We start from the raw sequence: 22,022 nt of genomic DNA, 5'->3' as shown, positions 1-22,022 counted from the left end.
TATATGGATAGTCATTAAATATTATGTTTTTTACTATGCAATTCTGGATGCCCTTGGCATTCTTTTTAACTACATAACCCCACCTGTATGCATACATTTTAGCCAGAGGCCAACAAACTCATTAATTACTTTACCCCCAAACTCATCCTTAAAATTCCCAACAACTTTTTTTCGTTGACGGAGAGGAAAGCATAGTGGTTGAGAGAGTAGAAGCTTGTGTCGAATTCAGTCATGTATGTAGGTTCAGCTTCTGGATCAAAGTCTGCTGTGTGGTTTTCATAAATAAATATAAAAAAAATAAAAAAAACTGTTTATGTCCATATATGATAGATGAATGTTTACCTGGTTTCATAGTACATTAATGAAAATTATACATATGTCCCTGCATAAATTTGCTTGTCAAAAACAATGGTTTCATGATTCAAGTGAACAAGCTGGACTAGAGTCATATTTGGTTCATACATTGTAGGGTCCTTGAAGGACGGACAGCACTCAAGTTTCTTCAACGGCTTCTTGGAGCACACAAAACTCCATTTTGAGCTTACCTCTCTTATTCTTCATCAATTTCCCAAAGGTGGAGTTGACAGCGAGCTTGAAGAACTCCTTTTCAAATTCATTGGCTGCATATTGGCAGTTGGTGGCATTGAGCCTAATATATGGCTCCAACCATGCCGACTGTTCAAACTGAAGAACTCAATGTATTTTAGTCAATCTTAACCCATATTATATTGTTTGCTGGAGGTTTATGTCGTGAACAAAATAATGATTTTCATCATCCAGTGTAGTCAACAATTTTGATTGCTTTGAACAAGGCAGACAATGACTGATGGGGAGAAGGGCAGGCAGGTCTTTGTGACTTTCATGGAGCTCTGGAGGATATTTCACAACACACTCAATAATGTATCCTGTAGGAGAATTGTTTGGAACAGACATGACATCTGTGGATGTGTCTGCCCACTGCAAATGCCAAATAGGGAGCGGAAGTGACATCACCCATCCATACAAATTGTTTGCATCCACATTCTCCAGAAATTTGGACGGATTGGATGCATCGCATGTCTCTGGTACGTAGGTGTTGTTAGCCACACAATGTTGCTTGATGATTTGCACTATACCACCCCGAATACCTGCTTCCACAAACATATATATGTCAGTAAGTCAGACTCTCCAGTTTTACCCCTGTGGTGCGAAGCATGGCATCGAAAGCGAACCCAGGGCAGGAAATGTAATGAGGCAGGTCAGGGCTGTATTGTGTCCAAGCACAGACTGCAGAAATTCTCGAACACATCTGCCAGAATCAGGACATATGTCTGCAGGTGCAATTCAGCGTAATCCCCTAAAATAGTACACTGAAACTTACCCCAGACCTTTTGGATGTTAGCATAATTTCATAACAAAATATATTTGGTAATAATAATAAAATACCAAACTACCAACCACCACTTTACCATTTTGGGAAATTCAACACCTAGGGGATGAAAAAGGGGTAAAGATGGTTTTAATATAACTATCTCAGAATAACATCAAGCAAATAAAAAAAGATATTGGGCATCAATAACAAGCATACAAAAACTACCCACCACAATTTTGCAAAATTCAACCCCTAAGGGTTGAGAAACATCTGTATTACAAATCAAGCATATGAAAATATAATGGGTACGTACCAATAATAAACACCAACTCTCCCAACCACAATTTTACTACTTTGCAAATTTCAACCCCTAAAGGGTGAAAAAGAGATAACTAAGGTTTTAACATTAATAATTATATCTCCTAGTATAATCAAGCATATAAAAAGTACCATTAATAAACATACAAAAACTATCCACTAAAATTTTACCATTTTGTGAAATTCAATCCCTAAAGGATGAAAAAGTGGTAAATATGGTTTTAAGATAATTATATCTCCGAATCTAATCAAGCATAAGAAACAGATATTGGGTATCAATAATAAATATTTTAAAAAAACTAACAACCAAAATTTTACCACTTGTAAATTTAAACCATTAAAGGGTGTAAAAGGGGCAAATATGGTTTTAAGATAGTTAATAATAACACTGCATCTCATTGCATAAGACAATATATCTGCACCAATAATAAACATAAAAACTACCAACCACAATTTCACTATTTTCAACCCCTAAGGGGTGTAAAAGGGGTAAATATGGTTTTAAAAAGAAAAATAATCACTCCCGAATCTATTATAACTAGAGGTAGGAAACTAAGGAAGAACAACCTGCATGTAGAATAGTAATGTACTGTATTTTTTTCATTTATCAAAATTTGTTCCTTCCGGGGTGATAAGAGTGCAAGTATTGATTAATTTATAAAAATCATTAGCTCTGAAAAACATTACATACCTTATTAGGTAAGAATAACAAAAGTAACTAACCATACATTACTACAGTACCACTTTAAGAAATTCCAACCCTAATAAGGAATGTAAACGAAGTAAGTTTGCTTTAAAAAAAAAATGTATTTTGGAATTTACTAAGAATGAACAAAAAACATATAAAGTTACAAAATGTGGTTTTACAATTTTCTAAAATTTAATTTTTAAGGGGGTGATAGATGGTTAAGTCATGTTTAATCATTAAAAAATTATATCTCCGTGGCAAATAAATGTAAGAAACTGAGCATGATTAACTTAAATAATTAATTAAGTAGGGTGCTTATGAAAATTTTTTTTAATTTGACATTGAAGGCAGCATAATGGGGATAAGTTAGTTAATATGGTAATAAATAATATTTTTAAAGTTGGAGGTAAGAAAATGAGCAAGACTAACGTACATTATAGGATTTCATAGTAGGCCTATGTTTTTACCTCTACTATTATTCTATATTTGACCGCAAATGGGACATAAAGGCAGTTAGTTTTGTTTTATTATAAAAGTCATATCTCTGAAGCTAAAATCAAGCGGAATGTAAAGTTCTTGAATATAATTTTTTTTCTTTTTATTTATTTAGTTGCCTGCTGTTTTCTCCAGTACATACTAGAAGGGAGTTGTCAATATACAAAATACAAACAAAAAATTAAAACATATAGACAAACACAAATCTTAAATACAAAACATAACCACACTCCTGGATACTACAATCTTTGTCTTGGCAATATTATTTAGGTTGCTGATACATCCTAACCACCATACTTGCTGAAATACAAAAACCAACATATTAATATGCTTATACCCTAAGGTATTCTTCAACTGAATAAAACGATTTTTTTACCAAATATTTCTTTAGTTCTTGTTTAAACCTATTTAAATGGACAATTTCCTTAATTTCAATTGGTAATTTATTAATTAGTTTGATACTACTGTAGTAGGGTCCTTGTGAAAATAGTTTTGTTCTATGTGTGATTAAATGTAATATTGTAATAAATTTAATAAATTGATAAACATGCAAAATCACCAACTTTTTTTAATAGTGCTGAAATTCTACTTCTAAATGGGTGAAAGACTGTAAGTATAATTACATTAAAAACTTAATTGAATTAAAAATATTTAAAAAATTAAAAAAAAAAAAACATAATCCACTTAAAATTTTATTAGCAAGATAGATTTTTAATTCTATACAAATATTTTGGATTTCACATTTGCAATAAAACAGGAATGAGTTTGGTTTTATTTTATTAACGAATCTTGCCATATTTACTACAGCTAAAGTTGTTATGAATTTTCATGTAGGCATTCCTAAGGGAAAAAAAGGAGAGGGGTGAAAAATTTTGGAAGTATGTTAAAGTAATACTAAGCATAATTAATAATCAAATCATACATTAGATAATAAATTTGATACATGTTCTCAACATTTCAAATAAAGATGAAAATTTTAAAATAATGGTAAAGGTCAGTGGCGTGAAATAATATAGCCTACACATAAAAATGAGAGTAAATTTTTCAGTACTCTCACATGCACATCTAACCTCGGTAACAAGCAAAATCATGTGTTCTCATGTTGCAAATACAATTATAATACAAAACTTGGACACAAATTTGAAAGTCTAATTACTTAAAATAATGCAGACTATGATAAATATATGCAATTTGTGTTTGAAACTACAGTTCTTGATGCAAATCACATGTAGTTTCTGCACCCACCGCTAGATTTGGTTGCCGGAGCAGCTACAGTGACTATTGAATTATTCCATTTTCAGACCAAAATTTTAATCTATATAATGAAATGGCTCAGATAAAAGCGACAAAGACTTGAAAAAAAAAAAAAAATACTAAACCCCGGATTTGAACCAAATTTTTGACAAGAATTTTTTTTTAAAATACTGCCTACCTTGTTAAAATTCATTAAATAGGTACTATTATAGTAAAGTATCCATTTGGCTTTGTGAACTTTGGTTTGCCCCATCTGCCACAGATGGCAGCACGGTAGTTACACATTTCCATTACATGAGATTTTCATTCCATTCATGAAATTACTCCTACTAAATGCCGTATTTACATAGAACTAAAATGTTACACATAAAAAAAAAATTAAGTGAAAAAAAAAAGTTTATGTAAAATTTACAAACATCTAAAATTTTGTTAAATAAATAATTAATAATAAATTTGACGATATTCCCTTAGATGTTCATAAGTAACTGCTTGACATAGTTTGCACACAAAAGTACTATGTTTCCTTTATCAGTTAGTTAGTTCAATAGATGATATTCATTCACATAAAAGGGTAGGTAGCTTTTTCAATCTCACTTTAAGAATTGTATGTTGACCAACTAAAACAACAAACAGTTCCTTTCCCCGTTAATAATGGCAGTTAAATCACTAATTTGACTGCAATAAATTTATCAGTTACCAGTTTAATGGAAAAATACAACTTGACATCATTGCACTAAACTCAATTCTCTTATTCTGCATGCTTGCTTGGAGTTTCGTTACCTCAAGATCGGTGCACTTAACAAAAACGTGTTCACTGGCAGTTATCATGTAGTTCTGTGATGGGAGTGAGTTGATACAGTGGTATGAGACTAGAATCACATTCGAATTCTGATCTTGCTATCCTGGTTTCGGTTTACCAACTTTTCCAAATCAAGCCTGGCAAGTGCTTTGGAGGTTTCTTTACATTACTGCCATTGCCAATTCCTGCACCAATATCCTTGGTATGTGTCATTGCATGTTAAAAATCTCTAAACACTTCCCATCAAGATAACAAGTATTTCTGGAAATATCTAAATTTTGTACATACATGTACCAAAAAGGGTGAAATGATGGTTATGAAGAGGGACAAGAATGACTTAAGGAGATGTACTGAATTAGGTGATGTTGAGTTGAAACCTTAAGTATCTAGGGAAGTGTATTGGAGGGAGGGAAAAAAACAAGGAGGAAATAGTAAGGAGAAGACAAGGAGATGCATTCTACAAGTGCCCATAGTTACTTAAAGGGCAGACACACTAGAGAGATGGTGAGAAGATCAGAGCAATAGATATGAAGTTTATGAGAAGTCGGCAATTACAAGATAGGATAGTTTGCACTTGCATCATCGTTACAAGTAATGTAACAAATTAGAAGCTGTGTAAGGAGCATTTTAGAATTCATTTTGAGGCATTTCATATCTGAAATTTTTCAAATTTTTAGTATTTTGAATTAAAAAAAAAAGTGTTATGTCATTTGCACTGTGTCCAATTAATTTTTTGTGTAGTTACATTTTAATCCAGAACTTTTTCTAAAAGTGAACACAAACTATTTGGCTACACAATGTTGAATAAAATGTGTGATGCCAGACACATTGACAATACTTTGGAATGAGTACTGTATCAAACTGTTTGCTTTTGGCTGCAACAACACTGGTGAAGCTCATGCACAGAACAACAAAACAGCTGTGCAAGAGTGTTTCCAGGTCAAAACAGAAGGTGGAGCATTTTCCGCAATGCAACCTCTTTCATGGAGGAGGAGGGTCCATGATATAATAACTAATAACATAAAGAACAATTTTAACAATAGTTTGTTAGGATTAGTTATAAATTTTCTCTAACAGGGCCTTGTTCTTTGTTTCAATAATTTTTTCCACTTCAGAAGGGTGGGCATCTGGGTACACCCATAAAGCTCTGTGAAAGAAAGCTTCAATACAGACATGTAATAGTTGACAAACATAATTGTCTTAGATATTGGCGAATGACGTTCATCTACGAAGTTTTGTTCACTCATCTAGTTAGCAGTGTCAAAAATATTTTGTACACACCTAACTTAAAACCTTCTGTCACTTTTTGTTGCATTACATGAAGTTTGATTTACAATATCACAATATGGAATGCAAAATGGTGAACATATAAATTTCTAAATAAAGGCCCATCCATGCAATGAAAATTTCAACTGCTAATGAAGCCACAAAATTTAATAGTAATTAAATTAAAGTCAAGACAAAACCAAGCCTCTATTAGGAAAGTTTATGGGAATTTTCACTCTTTTTAAGTACTGTAAAATTTATGTGAATTTTATTCATCTAGCATTTAAAGAAAATTTAGCATCTATTTAGCTTTTATTGAAAGCTATTCACATGTAACTCAACTTATTACTTTCAAAATAAATTTTGTTATAACGACACTTTGCTATTAAAGGGGAAAAAAGGCAGAAATGCAAGCTAAACTGATTAATTTGAATGGTGGGTGTAAATGAGTCAGACCATGATACAAGAAGGAATTCTTTAAAAGGATTTTCGTCAAAATCAGGTGTGTTAAGGAACAAGTATTCTTGTGAAATTCACATATTGATCTTCATAGAACTTCAAATTGCTGCCATATGCATGGTTTTTAGAACTGCATTAAAATAAAATTATTAGTCCAAATTAATTTCAAAGGGGAGTACAGGTGGATACTCTTTCTGTTCTGCCCAAGGCTCCAGGTACTAGGTGTAAATGGCCCTAGGAACATTTGTGTACAAACTGTCAATTGAGGGGGAGGAAAAAAAAATCCTGGCCAAATGCTATGCGATTCAACATTGATTTTCCCTTACCTTGTTCAGTTATCATGGAACAATTCTGGAAACCATTTACGTTGGAGTAAGCAAATCCTTTTAAAGTGAGGGTCAAATAAAAAAACAAAATTAAAAATTCTGCAGATCAATTATAAACATTTTTATGGTAAACAACAAATGCCTTCCCTTGGCAATTCACTAAGATTTTTGCATTTTTATTGTGAAAGAACATAAATATAAGCTGCAGTATAGAAGGTAAAGATAGCTCATTTTTAGGCAGGTGGTTCAGAAAAATTTTAAATTTTGACAGCTGAATATTATTACAAACTTAACAAAAAAAAATATTAATACATGATAAGCTAGTATGGTGCTATATGAATATTGTGTTTGTTTTGTTTACTATGCCAAAATATTCAGCTGTCAAAGACTGACCGTTTTCTGAAGGGCCAGTCAAGAAAAAAGACAACTTATCTTGAACTGAGAATACCAGTAAGATTACAGCTCTAATCTAAATTAACTGAGAAGTATGATTTACAAACTGAAATTGTGTAAAAAAAATGTGTTAATTTGTTTGAGTAAACTTTATTGAATAGTCAAGTGTTGATTTGCTGTTTGTTCAGCAGCGACTGTCCCAAGCCTCAGGCCCGCACGTGGGGTGAATACTATAAATAGATAACTACAAAATAGGCCAAAAATGGTTAAATGCATAGAAACATTCTATTAGTCTAAGTTGGCAACTTGCTTAAAATCCAAAAATTGGTTGTAAAACAAAAGTCATTCAAGTCTTCACATTTGCTCAAAGAACAAAAATTTCTCGAGAAAGGCACGTTTGTAGTTAACTAGTTATAGTAATCACCCTACAAAAAATGTTTTGTTACTATTCACTCTGTACCAAATAGACTATTAGGTGGTAACATCTCTAATTAACCACCAAGTTCAGCTTATTAGTGACAGTTCATTAATAGGTAAATAATGGTTTGGTCAACTCTACAAAATTACCTATTTTTTGTCCCCATAAAATATTTGACACTGTCTAGACCAGGAGTCAGCAGACCGTGGCTCGCGAGCCGCATGCCGCTCTTTTCATAGGAGTTTATGGTTCTACAACTCACTGCGCTACCACAGCACAAAAAAATGTCAGAACAAAATCGAACAGCACAATCAGAAGGCATGTCCTCAACCTGCGTGCTCCCGCCCTGCCATCACACTCGCCCAGGTACTTTTATTTTATTTTAATAATTAATTCATTCAAATAATTTATGTTTTCGTTTTTTATTAATGAGTGGAGCTCTACTAATAACTACCATATTTATTTTTTACATTTACATTTTTTTCTAAGTACCCTTTATTTTTAACCCCCAACACAAACTGAGGGGTGTTATAAGTATAACGTGTCTATCTATCTGTCTGTGGCATTGCAGCTCCCACACATACAAACCGATTTTGATTTAATTTTTTTTGTTTGAAAGATGACTTGATTGAGAGTGTTTTTAGCTATGATTAAAGAAAATCTGTTCAGCTATTTGAAGATCATCAGCTCTTTAGTTGATGAAGGGATGCGAGCAACTTCCACAGGTCTGACTGATTCTAAATTTGGTAACCTGTTACTTCAATGATATTGCAAGAACATGGTAACCTTGACCTGATGCTTTATTTATGGCTGGTGTAGAATGGTACAGACATAAAAAAAAAAAATTAAACCAATGGTAAAATATTATGATAGTGTTTAATGCATTTTAATTACTAATAGTAGCTTCAAGTGAGGATTGCAAAGTCGGGGATATTTTAAAAAATTGAATTTAAGTTTTACTAAGACTTTATGTTGAATTTGTGGATTAAATATTTTGATTTTTTCTTTTTTCTTTTAACTTAAAATTTCATGTATACACAAATAAAATACATTTTGTGGTTTTCTAAAAAATTTGAGAATCTGATTACTTAATATTCGGCTCATCTCACTCGAAAGTCTGAAACCCCAGTTCTAGATCCTATAGGTAAATTCACAATAATTTTTAAGGCTGCACAAAATTCAGTGAAATGATGATCTACCATCTTCCAAATCCAAGTTTGCACAAATGAATCCTAGTTATTTATGTCTTAGTCAATCCAGGAGTTAGCTTTTTGACTCCGGGAGAAGAAACCATCCACAATCTTAGACATCATCATGAACCCCCTCCGCAGACCCGTAAAAGCTCTAGTCTAGTCGAGCAGGTGTAAGCAGCGACTGATCTTACAAGCAGTCTGTGCATATGACTTGAGGTGGTGCCAGTAGGCTAATGTACATACACAATATTTACTATATTATTTAAACAATTTTAAAACCAACTATTTGAATAAAAAATATCCTTCTCAGTAACTCTAAATAAAAATAACAAAATAGCATGAAAAACAAAGGAAAATACTTGCAACATATATATTACAGTAAATAATTTGCATTAAACCAAATGTTTTAAAAAGTTTTAGTAATGTAATATTACTTATGTTGGCAGACATTTTGTGTGTTTGTTAAATATATAAATATTTCAGTTCATGCATGCTTAGAGAGTGATATCAATTGTACAGCTATACCCATAGTAGTACAGTAAACAACATTTATCCAGCCCTCGATCTGGATCTCCCTATAATCCGGATCAGACTGTAGACATTTTATTTTGTGTTCACATAAAAAGGACAATTGTATTCTTCATCTATGCAAACAAAGACGTTTAGAACACGGTAATGTACGTGACCGTGCTTCATTCAAACACCACACATGTTTGAAAGAGAAGAAAGTTGACAAATTCTTTGTTAATGAATTATGTAAAAAAATTTATATTTATTTTTAAAGACTTTTAAACAATATAAGGCATGTATACTATGTAATTTTGTTAGAAATTATAGTTTTTTATCATAGCAAACAGTAAGTCTGCTTATTCAAAACTTTTTTTTTGCTTATTACCCATATTACCTAGATAGTCCGGATTTTCAATTGTCCAGATTGCCTGTAGTCCCAGTTAGTCCGGGTGAACAAGGTTTAACTGTAAATGAATTTTACCGCTAATGGAGCTATACAGCAACATTAAACATAATTGGCCTACCATATAATCATTCGTAAGAACATGCTGATTTTTATGTTAGAAGGCCGAAACCTTTTCAAAGATTCCACATGATTCAAGCGAACAGTCTTCAACAATTCATATGTAATGTGTAACTATAAACGGAAGTGAGGCATCAAAAAAGAAAGCAAAAAGGCTGCCTAAAATTGAAGTTTTGTGACTTCCAATTGTTTATTTCAAAATTTTCTTAAGACTTTCACAACCTACAAACACCCTGAACTAGCTGGAATGCACAAGTAGTGTTCTTGACTTTGTAATTAAGTTTGCTGACTTTAACCTTTAGTCATTATTTGTAAACATAACACAAATGTTCTAGACTGCACTTGAGCTTAATGTAAAAAATGTGGTTTAAAAATTTTAATACTTATAGCCTATATGTAATTTTGATAGCCACAGGCCTGAGAATTCTTTAAGATATAAATAACTAAACTATTAGATGTAGCTTTTATGAGTGCCCTGGTAAACATTCCACTGCTTTAGGAAATCATTGCATATACATACTGTCAAAACTAATAAGAACAATAACTTATGTTCCATGATGTTCTGTTTTATTACTGTAGTCATGTACATTTACCTAGATATGTTTTATATTAATCCTGACAGTTTTATATGCATCAGTGACTTCTATTGTGATCAAACATTTAATTATTATGTATCCTGACAGTATTGTAGGTATTAACATCTACTACTTAATAACTAATGAAGTAAAATTACAAACATCAACACTTTAACTTTATAATGATAATGGTTTATTATATTGGTTTACAGATACACTTAATATTATATTCAGACACCACTTCCATTACTCTACTTAGTATAGATTTAAAAAAAAATTTTGTTGTGTATATACACACATAACATTGCTAGAGCAAATTTAAAATTTAAAAAAATGTAAATGCTACAAAAATACCACACATCAGTGCTACATTCTATTTTGAATCCATGTCATTACAGAATTAATGAACTACTTATATTCATTCCACATATGTAGTACATAAAACTTAAGACACATTTTAACCACAATATATTATGGATTTTGCTGTAGTACTTTCCAATAAGTTCTGCAGGTTTTGTGTAGCCAGATGAAGACCAAAGAAGTATCTACTCCACCACTTTATCATCAAAAATTTTCATGAGTCATGCAGCAGGCATACAAATAAAAAAAAACTCATGCCATGTATTTCATTAATGAAAACTCACCATACACATGTCTTGTGTAGTCCTTCCTTCGCTCATGGGTAACCGAACTTCATTTCTGAAACACAAAGAACACAAAATTACGTAGGTTCACTAAACTTGACCAGAACAATTTCTTTTCACGCTCACAAATAAAATAATTAATATCAGCAACAACTATGCAGTCTGACTTGAAAGTCAAGGATCCGGGTAGGGATTTTTCTATCGTGGAAAATTTTCCTTCCAAGTTTCAGGACCGGGTGTTGAGTTTTCACTTCACCTACATACTTCCAAGGGCAATAAGTACCCATCGCAAAATCATCTTGCCTAGTACGCTCAAGTTAAGCCATGGCCATTTCCTATGGGCCGACCAACCCATAGTCATTAAGCGGTCTGCAAACTAATATAAAGCAGTGGGTTCAATAAGAAAAAAAATGTGCTCTTGTGGCCTAAGGAGTATAGAGGTCAAAAGAAAGACTGCGATGAGTTTTCACCTGTTTCAACGCACAAAGATACAGTAAAGCCACGAGTCAGCCGTAGATTTATCAATCTTGGGGTACCGTAAATTAAACTAATATTTTTATTCTTTCAGATGCACGCGAGTTCTTTGATCAGTGCCACTGCAATGACCATCCCTACTAATATTACGAATTAGTGTTTTTGTCTGTTTGTCCTCCGTTTACACAGCAACGGAGCAATGGATCAACATGATTTTTTGCATATAGATAGTTAATGGGCTGGAGAGAGACATAGACTATTTATAATTATAAAATTCCCTCCTTAAGGAAAGGAAAAAGGAGTAAATTCAGTTTTATAATAGAAAATCATAGAAGGTAGGTCAAACACACAAACAGTGAGTTTGTGTAATTTCTCTATGTCGCCACATAGGTAATCATACGAGGGGGGACCCAAAAAAAAACTGGACTGAGAGTGCACTGCTATTCGTAAACGTGGTAGAGATTTCTCCCGCTAGTTGGAGTTAGTAGAGACATTCACTAAACAGCTGCCCAGACACGTGTCAGATTGTAGGTTAATGCTTATCGTATTATTGTTTTTCTTTTACTGTTCTCATGTTACACCTGCGAAGTCGTTATATGGCAGATTTAAAAGAACAAAGTGTGTGTTTGAAATTTTGTTTCCTGCTTGAAAAAGCAGCAACGGAAGCTTACCAAATGCTTCACCATGCTTTCAAGGAGGATGCTATGAGCCTCACACACGATTTCGAGTGGTTTAGGCACTTTAAACGTGGTGAGATGAGTGTTGAAGACCATGCTTGTTCTGGGCACCCTTCAACATCTTAAAATGAAGAAAGCATTGAAAAAATCTGCTAAAAAATCAATGAGGATCATCATTTCACGATCAATGAAATTTCAAAAGAGACAGGAGTGAGCTGGAGATCATGCCAGTGGATTTTGACTGAGGATTTGCAAACGAGACGTGTTGCCACTAAATTTGTTTTTCACCTTCTCAAACAGAATTTAAAAAAAAAAAAAAAAAAAAAAAAAAAAACTAACTTGTTTGAATTTGGGCCAAGACTTGAAAAAAGAGAATTAAAGTGATCCAAATTTTTGACCAAAGTTATTACAGGTGATGATAGTAGGTGTTACGGGTATGACCCAGAAACCAAGCAAGCATCAAACCAGTGGAAGAATACCAACTCCCCCAGACAAAATAAAAGCAAGACAAGTGATCTTGAATGTTAAGACAATGATCACGTTTTTTTTTTTAAATTTTATTTTATTTTTGTGGAATTGTGAACCGGAAATTTGTTCCCCTTGGCCAGGCTGTTAACCAGCACTTTTATTTGGAAGTTTTAAGACGTTTGCAAGTGCATGTACGGAGGAAACGCCTGGAACTTTGGCAATCCTTCATCACGACAACGTCCCAGCACACACGGCCTTACAAGTGAACAGCTATTTGGCCCTCTCAGGGGTGGTCTTTCATTCCTCACCCTCCGTATTCGCCAGACCTAGCCCTGTGCAACTTTTTCCTGTTCCTGATGTGGAGGCGGTAAAAACAGCTTCGCAAAGGGCACTGGAGGATATCAAAGTTGAAGAATTCCCAAGGTGCAAGTGTCAAGTGCATCATATTTAATGGAGAGTATTTTGAAGGTGACTGAAGGAATTTTGTAACAAAAGGTAAGTTACTAAGTAAATTTTTTATGACAAAAATCATGTTTTATTTGGGTCCCCTTGTATAGTAAGGTCTGACAACTTCCTATCCTTCTCCTTGTCAAAACCAATCTGCTTAGTGAATGTATGGATGCTAGCAAACTAAAGACGCTAATAACAGTTCAGTTTAGAACTTCATCAATAGATGGCATTACCTTGAATTTGTAACGCGCTGTCGTTTGGTGCGTCTGTCACGTCTTACTTAGGGTTTACCTGTCTTCCCACAAAATGAATCTGGAGATGATGTCCCGGTTTTGCTGATACGTAGCATTGATGCACCGCCTTTTCCAGTGTATGTTCTACAGACTTGAAACTCTGTAGTGTTGTTCATTATATTATATGTTTAGCCCGGGTAACGTCGAGTACCTACTACTTCTTTAGCTAGTATACAATACAACTTTAATTAACTACATGTACCAACAAACAGATATCTTAAAATTTCCATGAATTACTTTTACATCTTACTGTGGTAGTAGTGTCTGCATGAATTATTTTATTTTAAAAAATTCTATTTTAATTTTTGCTATAGTACATACAGTATTATTAAGAGATATTTGTTTTCCAACTATTCAAAAAAATGTGTGCTGTCACGTAATGATACATTTAAATGTTTTTTTTTTTGTTAAAGTAAATTTTCATGTACAAACATTTAACTTCTATATAATTTAGATCAAACAAAAAAGTACCTATCTTAACAATTAATTTTGACTCATTAAAATTTTTTTGGAATGTTTGCTTATGAATTCTTGTGTCTACACATTGTGATTATGGTTGCCTGGCCCATTAAGCCTCTGCCGTTTGTTTACTGCACCACCAATAACATAACCTACTCACACTTTCGGCCTTCACGCCTGTTGGCATGGCTGCCAACCTAGATATTTGTACCACAATGTCATACATTACACAAATAAAAAGTTGACAGACACTTTGAGTCCTTGCGACTTGCACATTTCATGAACAGGTTCTTTCGTATCTTGCTTGCCATGCATGCTTGCAATGATTTCATAGCTTATGAACTTTACTACATTCAAAACTATGGCACTTCTGTAAGTTCATGTGTATCATGTGAGAATAAGGCCAGTCTACAATAGCAATGTCCCAAATTGTGTCCAATGATACTCATCGCTCATTGGTCCACGTGACCCTCTGATGTCATGGATGGTGTGTACAGTGGTCCGAATCTCCTGGTCTGAATAAACCGGTCAACATGAACTTTTTGTTCCAATCTGTGTACTTTAGTAGCATAGATAAGAACACTAAATTATATGTACAACTTCAGATTCCTGTCATAACTGTGCTATTAAAGAGAAAGGAATGAGCAGTGTGTTAGGAGGCCAAGTAGATCAAGATGAAATTTTGATTAGAGCAAGATGAATACATGAAAACAATAAACAAAAACAATCAATAAGCACTTATTTTGGCACTCTATATTTACTGCACTTTGGACATTGCAATTGTAAAATGGGCAGTTTTCCATACAACAATGTGGCGTCATTTGAATTAGGATAAAGAGACAGACTGCCCACAGATTGGGCCTGTCATAGAAAGGCCCCATACTGAGCATTTCCAAACTGTTCACTTCAAAAGCAAACCAACTTTAACTAGAGTACATGATTATACAAATATTAGTATGCATTCGATGTAGTTTTTTTACGCAGCATGTTCACAAAAGTGATATTTCTTTGTAAATGTCAATGTTGCTTCACACTCTGAAAGTACAAATTGTAATTCATGTTTAACTGTACACAACTTGAACTCAAGGGGAGGGGGGAAAATTAATGTATATTATTATCATTTATGAAACAGGAAGTAGCGCTTGTTTACTAATAATAATGCAGGAAAAACTCAAATAGGAAACAAGTTTTGCCTGGATGGATTTCATTAAATCTTTAAAAATTATATTCAAAATTTTGATTTTTTTTCAACACAAATGAATACAGTCTTTTCCATTAATTAGCAATGGCTTCCGATTTGGGCATTTTTTAAACTGTTTGATAACCTATTTTAACATGTCAAATGTGTCACTTTAAGTTGTATGCGGATTACTTAAAATGAAATATTACTACTTCCCAAATTCTCCACGCACATTAAAGAAACAAAAACATTTTGTGGAAACTAATAATTATTAATATTAATAATTATTGGCTGAATGTTGGAAGTCTAGGCTAAAACATTATTAAGAAGGCATAAAATAATAAGCAGCTGGTGGTTGGTCTCAAAATCGTTTTAACATTGCTGGCATTCAGGGAATCTTGAGCACATTTCTCTGCCTATTTGTTGTAATGTTCTGCCGGTCCAGTCTCAACTCATGTGCACAGTCCACACGAGAAGCTCTATACTTGGCAGCAGTGTTCATTTACACTCATAATTTGTTTGAAGTTGTTTTAAATATACAACAACAGCTGTACACGACTAGTGTTCTACTATTGATGTTTTGTTTTGAATATACATATATGGGATCATCCATTAATCATGTGTGGCTAGAAGGAGGGGGGGGGGGGGAGGGGGGAGGGAAAAATCACGAAATATCACAAGGGAGGAGGGGGGTGTAGAGAGATATCACGTGTTTTTATTTTTTCGCCCGATTTCTACTAAACCGAAAAGCAACGCGTGACCTTGACTCGCCGTAGCCAGGCAACAATATCCCCGCCCGCCGCAACATGAACCACCCGGCTCGGCTTGCCAGTCGCCAGTAAGACTGTGATTTTGGTGCAGAATACATGCGTAAATCACATATAAGCCTTTCCTTTATTATTTTTATGCCAGTGAGAATAAACCTGCAACCTTAATTGTGTCTGGACATTTTTAGCACTGTACTTAATTTTCCAGAATTAAATTAGATTATACCTATATTTAAAGATAATATTCTGAAATTTTTAAAAATATTTTGTACCAAAAAATACACTTGATTTATTGGAGGGGGGGGGGGGGGGGGGTAGTCCTAAACCCTCACCACAGATCACTAGGGGGGAGGGGGGGTTAAAAATTTGCTAAAAAAACATTACGTGATTAATGGACGACCCCTATGTAGATTTAAAAAAAGGTTATTTACTTGTCCCTCAAGGCTGGGCTACATTTGCAACAGTACACGTACAGAAAAACAGCATAAAAATGACCTACAGAAAGTTGTCAAACTACTAACTCTTCTGCATGCTGTGCGCCAAATTTCTGTGAACCTGAACGGCCAATCAGCATGCAATATGTCATAGATGAACAATATTTATTTTAATATTTTATGTTAAAATACAATTGGATTCGCAATATGGTACAATGGTTAATATGTAGAGTCGCGGTATATGCGAAAAAAAATGCTAAAAATCCGAAAATACTTTTATTCTATGCTCTTTCACTTCCTCTTTTCAAATCAACCGGTGGAGATAATAAATTCCAAATACTTTAGGAGATATCGAATTTTTTAATTTTCATCACAATACCTGCGTATTCATGCTGCGATTACCATTGTTTCTTGTTTACGAGTGTCTATTATGTTTCTTATTGGACAATTTTGTCGCGTGACAGTTCCGTGATTGGCCAGTATTTAAATGAACCAATACGTATTTATTTATTTATTTATTCATGTTCCGTCGGAGGTATCGCGACGTAGGTGAACGACTACATCATTTCCTTCTAATGGCAAAGGAAATGTACCGCCTCCAACTTACGTGGGCTTTTAATGTTTCTAATTTTAAAGTCTTATTTTTTATTTTGATATTGTTGCGCAATTAATAAGTAACAAAAAATTTACGTGAGTTGTTAATGTTCATCATTTGTCCGGGTTTGTTAGGTCAGGTCAGTTACATTATAAATACTTTAAAACTAAAGAACCATTGAAATTAAATCATATTATTTTTAATGTAAGGTAAGTGCACCGGTACTCGTCACTGCTCCAATGGTCGTCACTAGCAACTTCAAATGTAAATAATAGAGAAGTAGCTCAATATATCGCCAACTTAAATATTGACAAAAATTTGGTCGACGTTCTAGCTGAAATTACCACAATAGTTTTCGGAACAAACACTATTTTCAATCAAAAAAAGTCCGTGCATCAAAAGTTCGTAGAGCAGTGAAGATAAATAGGGGAATTCCTATACTAAAACACTAAGGACGTTAGTGCACATTTTTACTTCTAATTCTGTAATTTTTCATGTTTATTCGTGATGTTTTGTGCTGAATGTGTTAGTTAAATGTTCTTGAAGAGGTGAAAGTGTTTATTTAAAAAAATTCGTTTTCTTTGTATGATTTAGTTAGGGTGACGAAAACTGGATCAATAAAAACCTTGTATTGCTAGTGTTCGTCATACCTGACGAGCACTGGTACATTTAATATTTTATTTAAAGTTGTGCTAAGTTACACCCTAAAGTTCTTAAATAATATTGGTTCTTTGTTGTTAATAGACAAAGTACGTTATTATGATCAGATCCAGTAGTCGTCACCTATGACGACTTCCGATGCATGTGTATGACGACTTCTGGGTCGGAAATTACTTTACTTTATTGATTGCAAAAATTGTGTAGGCATTGTTGTTTACATTAATTTAGGGGTCATTCGATATATATTTTGACATTAATAAGTAAACTAAACATTGTAATGTGTCTCGTTCTTTAATTACAGGGCAAAATGCCAAAACGGAAAATACTGTTGTATGAAGAGTCAGCCATGGAAGCTGCTCTTAAAGATGTAGCGAATGGTATGAGTATAAAATGAGCAGCGGAAAAAAATAGTGTGCCAAGGAACACATTGTCCGATAAACACAAAGGCAAATCGCCCTTGGGTAGGAAGATGGGCGGGCCCTGATTCATTTTTATATTTTACTTGTGATACCGCATAACATGCTATGTTATGTTGCAGCAACGAATTGAGTCGTATTGCGTACGTGTACAGTATGACGTCGCGTAAATAATAATAAATAGAATATAAACAATTAACAATATTTGATAATTAAACAGTTTTTGTTAACCAAGAAACAATTAAATCTCATTAGAGCGGCTTTATTATATCTCTTTTAAGATAAGAACAAAAAAAAACGTGAAAATACGTGATAGTGAAAAACAAAAACATACATATTTCTAATTTGTAAAAAAATACTTTGTTACGTTGTTTCTGTTCCAATCTCAAACTTTGTCTACACACATAATACCTTTAATAAACAGTAAAAAAACTTAGACGAGAAATTTCCAAATTATACTTTATTAATAAACAAACATCGTTCTTTGTATCGTAAATTCATTGAATATGCACGCGCATGCGTAAAATATACGAGAAATGCGAGTAACAAAATGCAGCCGTGTGTAACGTTTCGTTACTCGTTACTAGACGGCACACCCGTTACTCAGTAACGAATACATTCGGTTTGCTACAGCTCTATGTGCTGTCCCTCTTTGTTCCGTGAGTGCTGTAAGTAAATTCAAAATTTAATGAGGATTATTCATTATATTACTGAACGATCTTTATGAAATGCCATTTTGATGTTTAAAATATAGTACCAAATAAAATTTGAAGCCCAAATAGTACAATACTATCATTCTGGATCCATGAATTAAAACTAATGCAGCCGAAATCGCACATGACGACTACTGGCACAAACATGTGACGAACACTGGCAAACACGAAAATTTGCATGACGACTACTGGCTCGAAATCACACTTTTTTCAAAATTATAAATCTACAAAAATAATTTGTGTTTATCGAAGAGTGTTGGATAGCATTGTAGAGTAAAGTTTGAGGTTAAAAACAAACATGTAGGGGCAGTAATACACCTACAAGGTTATGTACACAATTTTTTTTTTTATAAAACTCTTCTTAGCATGACGACTACTGGTACATCTACCTTACGCTTAGTTTGAAAGTATTCATAATGTAACTGACCTGACCTAATCGACCATTTTAGTTCCTACTGTTCATCCTTTGTCCCGGTTTGTTTGGTCAGGTCAGTTACATTATAAATATTTTAAAACTAAACAGCCATTAAAATTAATTCACATTATTTTTTATGTCTGCTTAGTTTGAAAGTATTAATAATGTAACTGACCTGACCTAATTGACCATGTTATTTATTAAGCATTCACGAACACACTGCAAAATAACAAAAATGGCGTCATTCGAATGGTTTTACAGGTGTATTGCTAAATTAAAAAATTCGATATCTCCTAAAGTATTTGGAATTTCTTATCTCCGCCGGTTTTAATGAAAAGAGGAAGTGAAAGAGCATATAATAAAAGTAATTTCAGATTTTTAGAATTTTTTTCCGCAAATACCGCTACTCTACATGTTCAAAATTAAAAAATTTGATATCTCCTAAAGTATTTGGAATTTCTTACCTCCGCCGGTTGATTTGAAAAGAGGAAGTGAAAGAGCATAGAATAAAAGTATTTTCGGATTTTTAGCATTTTTTTTCGCATATACAGCTACTCTACATATTTACCGGTACAATTACCAAACAGTTTTACAATAGGCTGTGGTAAATACAAATCCCAAAAGTTATTACATTCATAAATGTATTTTCTGAAAATCAAGCATCTGAATATTACCACCCAAAACTCCTATACTGGAGGTATGATCCATAATGTCACAAGATTTAAAATTATTTTAACTTAATGTGTAACTTAATTAACCATAAAAAGATAAACTACTTGAAATATCAAAGGCCATTCAACTAAATATGTCTGGAGGTAAAAAAAAATATAGTTTCAGATTATTAGGTATTGCTTCTGTTCGGATATCTCTCTCTCTCTCTCATAGATAATTACCCTAGATTTTCCCTATCCCACCCACCAACATGAAATTTAGTTAGGTCACAACTTACACACTATGCCCACAAAGTACAAATATAACACTAAATCTGATAAACTTTTTTTGCAGCATATTTGTGAAGATTTGTATTACTTACACAATAAAAAATCGCATAGGTTAGTAAAATTTTTCTAAAAAAAACCTTAATTGAAGTTACCAATGTTATTAAATTTAAAAATATTAATTAAAAATTTAGTCACCGTAACTGTAATAATTACTATGAGAATAATAATTTTTAAATAATTCGGCCGCACAGCATAAAACTTCAGTCAAAATATCGTCAAACGAAAAGTAAACACTACAAACCTATACAATTAATGGCTGGTTTCCGAAATTGCTATTGCGCAAAGGTAGGATGATGCCGTACATGATTACACCGTGAAGGCATTTGGTCCAGCTGTTGGTGTGCAACACGGTCATATAGATATATATACCGTGATCTTCACCACTTTTCTTGTACACCAGAAACATTGGTTATGGTGTAATATTTGTATTGTGAAAATATTTTGAAGAGGTGTATTTTATTTAATTGACTACTTTTGTTGATGGAGTTTATAATTTATACTAATACTGTGTTCCAAATAATCCACACTCGCACTTGCACTCGTGCTCCTACTCACACCCACAATTCCTTGCGTGCAAATTGCATACTCCATGCATGCTCGCCATTTGGAACACAACCATACTCCAAAGTAAACACACCCATGTGGTAGGTTAAGGTATTATTTGTGTATGAGGTTTCCTACAACAATGTACAATGCTAACAGCTTCATTAAGTCATGTACGTTGGTTTATCCATCACCTAAATGCATGTATGTATATGTTTATGTTTCATCGTGTTAAAATAAACTAATCTAACCTGTACCTCCGGGTCAATTTCCGTGCTATTATCGGTATCATACTTGTTAATCTTTGTTGAATATTTGTTCCATGTCTTACAGATCACATGAAGACATCGCGTGTTGTTTAATTACGAACAGGTACTTAAATGAAACGTGCATTGTTCATTTCCCATTGTTTAGATCAATAGGTAGTCCAGATGTAAATGTAAACAAACAATGGTTACGAGAGTACGCAACGAGCATGCATTCAAACGTACTCGATATACGCACTCGTTCTCGTGCTCGCACTCGACTATATGGAACAACACTCTCGTGACGTCACTTCCGAGAGTGAGTACGTGAGCACGCATGTTTACCTATTTGGAACACAGCCTAAACAATCATCGGACATGGTTTACACCACCTGCGTCATATGCTTAAATTGACGTCGTACCGACCATGGCCGTTAAGCCCGTGCTCCGCACCGCTGGTACCCTAGCCCGTTTTCGGAGCGCGCCCCTTGCCCAGCCGGATTGAGTCAGGCGAGCACCTCGGGCGTGACCCCAATAGACATAATGAAATTTAAAGGTACGGAACCCCGGAGGCTCGAACCTATAATTCAATTAAGGGAAAAGCCATTAGTACGAAATTACTAATTACCCGACATGTAATAAGTGTGTCGTAGCCACTCCGGGCGAGTACACCACGCACGGAGCAGACAACAAACCTCATTAACAGTCACCACGGCCACTGGCCTTAATTAAAATGCCCGTGACTATGATCAAGTCAGAATAGGAGAAATCCCTCTAAAACAATTCGCAGTGGGACAATATGTTAGTAAATTTACAGTCGCCAACTTGATGTCACAATTTAAATAATTAAATATATTAAAACCATTGTTAAGCCTTCAGCACCCAATTACCAGGTGCTACATTTTAATTGGGCACCTGGAACATGTTTTAACTGGTAATAGAGTAAATTCAATTAATATAAGTTTTTTGACGCCGACTCACAAAGAAGAGAAAGTTTCTCTTCCTAACGAGGTGGCCATG

At 33.8% G+C, this 22,022-nt stretch overlaps 1 protein-coding gene across 1 annotated transcript in view; it reads right to left on the bottom strand.

Moving 5' to 3' along the window:
• LOC134528097 (focal adhesion kinase 1) overlaps positions 1–20,445 on the bottom strand; it is a 386,174-nt gene extending 365,729 nt beyond the window's left edge. Inside the window, exons 1-2 of the mRNA XM_063361356.1 lie at positions 20,247–20,445; positions 11,213–11,267 (exon numbers count right to left, since the gene is read on the bottom strand). The gene's annotated coding sequence lies outside the window, so the exon portion shown is untranslated. The remainder of the gene's footprint in view (positions 1–11,212; positions 11,268–20,246) is intronic.
• Positions 20,446–22,022: the final 1,577 nt, after the last annotated feature.

This window comes from Bacillus rossius, chromosome 1 (genome assembly GCF_032445375.1).
Source record: "Bacillus rossius redtenbacheri isolate Brsri chromosome 1, Brsri_v3, whole genome shotgun sequence".
In the NCBI taxonomy this organism is placed as follows: Eukaryota; Metazoa; Arthropoda; class Insecta; order Phasmatodea; family Bacillidae; genus Bacillus; species Bacillus rossius.
Note: the sequence above shows the minus strand (reverse complement) of the source record. Positions and strands in the feature narration are given on the sequence as shown.